This window comes from Quercus suber, unplaced genomic scaffold, assembly GCF_002906115.3.
Source record: "Quercus suber isolate HL8 unplaced genomic scaffold, Cork oak 2.0 scaffold_596, whole genome shotgun sequence".
Classification (NCBI taxonomy): Eukaryota; Viridiplantae; Streptophyta; class Magnoliopsida; order Fagales; family Fagaceae; genus Quercus; species Quercus suber.
In genome coordinates, this window is record NW_027070040.1 from 289,826 (window position 1) to 295,834 (window position 6,009).

At 34.4% G+C, this 6,009-nt stretch overlaps 1 long non-coding RNA gene across 1 annotated transcript; it reads left to right on the forward strand.

Moving 5' to 3' along the window:
* Positions 1-346: 346 nt before the first annotated feature.
* LOC136063924 (uncharacterized) lies at positions 347-5,451 on the forward strand. The gene is made up of 2 exons (XR_010625574.1): positions 347-625; positions 1,831-5,451. It is a non-coding gene; the product is annotated as an uncharacterized LOC136063924 (long non-coding RNA).
* The last annotated feature ends 558 nt before the right edge of the window (positions 5,452-6,009 follow it).

Below are 6,009 nucleotides of genomic sequence, written 5' to 3' on the forward strand. Positions count from 1 at the left end.
ATTTTATAATACCTTTGAATAAGAATTGTAAAGATTATAAATAATTGAATGGCTATTTGTATTATAAATATATACTTAGCATGTGCAAAATTATATTAAGTGGTTTAAGTTATTAGATACATAGTTGGTGTTTTAATTAAGTATGATGCATGAGATAGTATAGTAGAAATTCCACCCACCCATGCAACCAATGGAAATTCAACACACATAATGCCAAAGTTTCATGCATGATGACAAACTCCAAAGACCAAGACTTGGCCATGCAATCACCAAGTTCCACCTCATTGCTTCTTTGACTTTTCTCAAGTAAATAGAACATCCAAGAAGCCCTCTTTATTCCCACGGATCCACACAAATCTGAAATTCTCGACTCACTTTTCTCTCTTTTCTCCTAAGGAAAAAGCTAGAAACTCTTTTAAGTCTCCTCTCAAGTCCACGGGTTCACACACTCAAAAGGAAGACAAAGCTCCACCTCATTCTTTTTTCTACTCGCTCAAAGAAAATTAGAAGACTCAAAAAACTCTCTTAAGCTCTCTACCTCTCATATTTTCGGGTCCAGCCACTAGAGAAGGGAGATTCTTCATGAGTGATTCTATTTCTATTTCCCTCAAGAACCAGAAATTTGGTAAGGGTTCTAGCTACTCTATCTTAGAATCCATGATTTCTTCAAGGAATTTTAGTAAGGGTATTTGTGGTTTGAAAAATTAGGAAACTTGTAAGTCTATATATATAGTGTTTTGAGAAGCTTTGAAACTGTGTTGGTGTTTTGTTGAAGGTAGATTAGGGTTTTTACCAATTAATGGTTGTATATGATTATGGAAGTAAGAAAAGTTAGGACCTGTAGTTTTGATGTTACTGCTGGGATTTTTATTGTATTTAATTGTTTTCTAACATGTCTAATGAGTGCATAAAAATCCTCATATGAAAATACCATCCTTTGATAATTGTTTGTGAATTTACAATAAAATGTTTCAAAACTGCCTCTATGACAGATTGTGTGTTTATGCATGATAAATTATGTATTAAATTGTATACAGTGAATTTGGATGCTATAGTTATTTCCTATGAAATCTAAAACACATACGGTTGTTATGGAAGTGGTCTCACAGAATTTCGATTAATATAAAAATAATGGTTTAATTTCTAAGTTGCATGAAATTCTGTCAGGACAGATCTGAGTATGCTGTATTGTATGATTTTTAGTAAATTATCTTTTTATGCTTTGACTCCTAAATTTTTATGGTTTGCATGAAGTTTGGATATGAATTGATAGCTCATTTGTATTTTATATGTTAAGTGTATGCTGCTGGAATGAAACAGTGAACAGTAAGGGACATGCCTAAATTTGAGGATTTAATTCTAAAGTTAGGGTGAATGATTTGAGCTATAATTTATTATGCTCATTATTTGGCATGTCTGGATCATAGCTAAATTTTGTATAACTTGGTTCAAGGTTAAGCATCAAAGGAGGGGTTCTAAACCATCCACCTGTTGTTTTTATGAAGTTGTATGCGTGGTATGTTGCCATGTGAGTGTGTATGGTTATATGATCATGTTTAAAGGATTTTATGTTTATGCATGCATTATTGCCCTAAGCTCAAAGCACCTTTTGAAATGAAGTTGGCTTTTCTAGAGATATGGTATTAATATGAGAATGTTGATTTTTTCTTAGTTTGGTATATCATTTGTTGATGTGTGCATTATATGTTTGTGGGAACCTCTTTGAGGTGGGATTAGGATTTCCTAGATTCTAAGAGATAGGCTTTGAGATGAATGTGTAAGTTTATGTTAAGGAATAATGGATAGTAATAAGCTTTGATTTTGGTTTAGGTGTTACCAATCGTCAGGTCTAAGCTCCTTCGACTTTAGGCTCTCGGTTCCTCTGCTTTCAGGTAATAAGTTATATGAGCGTTTGGTAAGTCATAAGGTTATTTTAAAGTATATTATGCATTAAAAGGTTCTTTATTAGAAATATGACATGTAAGTATTATCAAACAAAGATATGTTTGTGAGTTTTCGAAACCTTATGTATAAGAATTTAAGCATATTGATGCTATTACTAATTACACGAACATGATGATTAGAAAAAAACAATAGAAATGCTATTATTATAAAATGTAATGCAAACTATGAATTTCAGTATGATGAATAAGTATGAAATGTTTTCGGGTTATGTCCTCTGGTGATCTGAACTCTGCTAGTAGGGGTTAATTACTGGCTTTCCATGGAAAATATTATATGATTGGTCATTAAGTGGGACTGGCTCTACTGTACCCACCCTTATTGGCTACGACCAACTTGTGGAGGAAGCCAACCTACCCCCATGGTTGGAAGATATATACTATGATGTGATCTCGAGAATACCTGGCATTGTGGGGTAGGGGTGTCAATTCGTGTTCACGGGTCGGGTTCATGTCGTGTCGAGCCATAGTACTCTGCTATATAGGTTAACCCGAACCCGACCTATTTAGTAAACGTGTCAAGAATTCTCAACCCTAATCCGACCCGTTTATTAAACAGGTTTACCCAACCCAACATGTTTAACCTGTTTAATTAATAAGTCATGTAAAAGTTAATACAAATAACATGTTTGATTAATAGGTCATAGATGACCTAAATAATCTATTATCAATTTCTATATATCTAAAATTAAAATACAATTACAACCATAAATATAGTAATAAACATATAATTACAACAAAAAATTAAGCAATAATAACAAAATTTAATACCTTTATTATCTAAACGGGTCAAACAGGTTAGATGGGTTCACATGTTGAACATGAACGTGACCCGTTTATTAAATGGGTCAGTCGTGTCGACCCGAATATAACCCGAACCCATTTAGACTCAACCCATGACCTGTTTATAAACGGGTTGGTCATGTCGGGTTTGTGGGTTGTGTCAGATTTTGCCACCCCTATTGTGGGGAATGCTGGATGCCTAGCACTGTGGTGCTAGAAGCCTCTCAAATAAGTACAGACTTATCGGATATGGACTAACCAATAAGTTATTTATGAACAGCTATATTATGTTATTAATTATGGGAGAATTATTTTGTTTAAATGCATTGTGAAAAGTAAAAACTCTCATGAAAAGAAAAAGTTTTTGATGAAAAGAAAGCTGTTCATTAAAGATAAAATTTTCTAAAGTTCTGTTGTGCTATAAAGATGAAGTTTCTGATAAAAGTACAAGTTTATGTTAAGAAATTATCAGATATCTGTTTTTCTTTATGAAACATTAAGTTTTATGATTATGAAAGTTATAATATTTTATAAGAAGAAGTTCATGAAGGAAAATTTTATTATTCTTTAAGATGCTTCCAGTTTAAGACAAAGTTACCGATTATTCGATTTAAGTTAAATGATTATTTTGTAATGAAAATATATATATGGTGATTTTGTAAGAAATGAAAGAAATTCAATCTGGAAGGTTTTGATAAAATTATTCTAATAAGGAAAGGGAGAACAACTATTTTCCTACGAAAAATGTATAAGTTATTATTATAAAATAGTATAAAATACTATGCATGAAATGATGTTCTCCTATTTGAACGTTGATAAAGTGAAATGAATTGATTTACATGCATCCTTATTAAATTTTTATATATCTTACCTTTACTGAGCTGTGTAGCTCACCCCTTCCACTCTTTCAGTCAATAGGTTTTATTTTGGGAGCAGAGGGAGCCTTAGTTGAGTTTTGGAAGGAGTTGGTTTTAGTTTTATGTGTATAGATTCTAAATTAGTATTTTGATGTCTAGCTTTGTAGTATTGTGTATTTTAAGATCTAATGAAAGTTGTGCACCTTAAAGCATTAAGAGATGTATTATGTGGAATTTAGAATTTGAGCAATTGGTGGATTATGTTATTCTTTAAGTATAGTGTAGATATTCTGAATGTCAAGTGAAAAGTTATATCTTTTAAGTAAAGAAACAAGGATTTAAATAAAGAGGGAAGCTTTTGTAAAAGTTTTTGTGAAAGTTTTGTAAATGTTAAGTTGGTTCTTGTTAATATCAGGTTTAACCTTGATATTAACATGTCGGTCATAGTCACAAATCTAGGTATCGGGTTTGGGGCGTGACAGGATGAACCACTAGGGTTAGAAATGATAAGAGAAATGGGTTGGGCTAGACCTAACCCATTTGTTTTTGGACCTAACTAGGCTCAATTTTTGGGTGGTGGTGGTGGCTGTGGTTAGGGGTGGTGGTGGTTGTGGCTGTGGGTTTGTGGGTAGTGGTAGAGATGAGACAGTGATGAGATTTTCGAAGTGTTTGAGAGAGAGAGAGTGTGTGTGTGTGCGGGAGACTAGCTAAAAACAAAAAGGCACTAAAAATGAAAGGGACAAAAAAAAAAAATAGAGGGAAAATTTAGGTCCAAGTGGGGGAAATGTAAGGGTTTATTGCGGCAGGTCATTGACATGCCGCTACATCTAAGCTTGAGGCTGCTAAAACAAGTCTATTACGGCGGGTCATTGGCTCGCTGTTGTAGTACGCCACAAAATACTAGAACTATTGCGGTGGGCAAATAGAACACCGCAATAGATCTCATGTACAGCGGTAGCCCAAAACGTGTCGCAATAGGTGACATATAGCGGCAGTTTTCGCACCTGCCGCAATAACTCGTTTTTCTTGTAGTGAATTATACCATTTCCTCAACAATCTTAGAGCATCAACAGTGGGCCTGTCATATGCCAAATGTAAGGTACATTTGGCATTCAGGCCTAAAATGCGTTCAGCAACTAGAAGGCCATATGGAAAGGCTAAATTTTTTTTTGGCATATAGCTACAGTACCATCTTAAATGTAAGATGATATTATAGCTGAATGGTATAATAATTTTTTAATACTCTCTCCTCATTTTTAACCCGGGAATTTTTCTCTCCTCTCTCATTATTTCTCTTCTTTTCTCTCTCTTCCTTCTCTCTTTCTCATCTACTCTCTGCTCTCTTCAAACCCAAGACCCCATGGCTTCCTCAACGGTGGAATCAGATGGGTCGACGTGAGGGCTCCGATGGGTTTGAATCAGAGCTTCGAAGGCTCTGATAGTGATTTCGACAAGGCATCAGTAGTGGGTTTCTTTGGAGGTGTGGGTTTTGACAACAGTGGAGATCGTGGGTTTTGATGATGGTGGGTTGGTGGGCTGGGTTTTGATCAGCGTGAGGGCTTTGATGGGTTTGAATCGAAGCTCCAATGGCTCCGATCGAGATTCCAACGAGGCATCGGTGGTGGGTTTCTTTGGAGGTGTGGTGGGTTTCTTTTGCATGTTTGATTAGTCTTTTTTTTTTTTTTTTTGTTTGAAACTCTTGGATTGTGTTATGTTTTTGTTTGGTGTGAAGATGAAAGAAAATAAGAGAAGGTTCTGGGTTTTGTTGTTGTTTGTGAACTGTTTGGTTTCCTAGAAAGTTGAGGAAGAACAGAGAGAATGAAACTTATAAATCTTGATTCTTAATCTTTTTTGTTGTGGTTTTTCAAGAATGAAACAGTTTGTTTCAAAAGAGTGATTATCTATGTTTTTGTGTGTGTGTGGCTCTCTGTGTGTGGTGATGGGTTTAGATAGGTGGATCAGTGTATCATGGGTCTCTGTGTGTGTGGCTTTGTGTTGAAACCGGTGCTAGTCTGCTAGAGGTTAAGAGAGAAAGAGAGGAAAAGGAATAGAAAAAGAGAAATAGTAAAAAAAGAAAAAAAATAGAATATTTAAATAAAATGGGGGAAAAATAGAATTTTAGAATGTTTGGTGTATTGTAAAATGATATGATATAATTGATAAAGTAACCTTTTGGGATGGTAAAATAAGAAGAGATAGCAAAACCGGTTGTGGCTGCTCTTATACATGCAAATCCACAGAAACTAATACGTTGAATCAAACATCATCTTACTATTATAACCAGCAGTGATAGATCCACTTGGATCAACTCAAAACTGTAAACACCCCCCCATATATATATATATATATATTTTAGATTTGTAATTTTTGAATTTTTGTAAAGGTAGAATGGTAACTTATTTGCATTA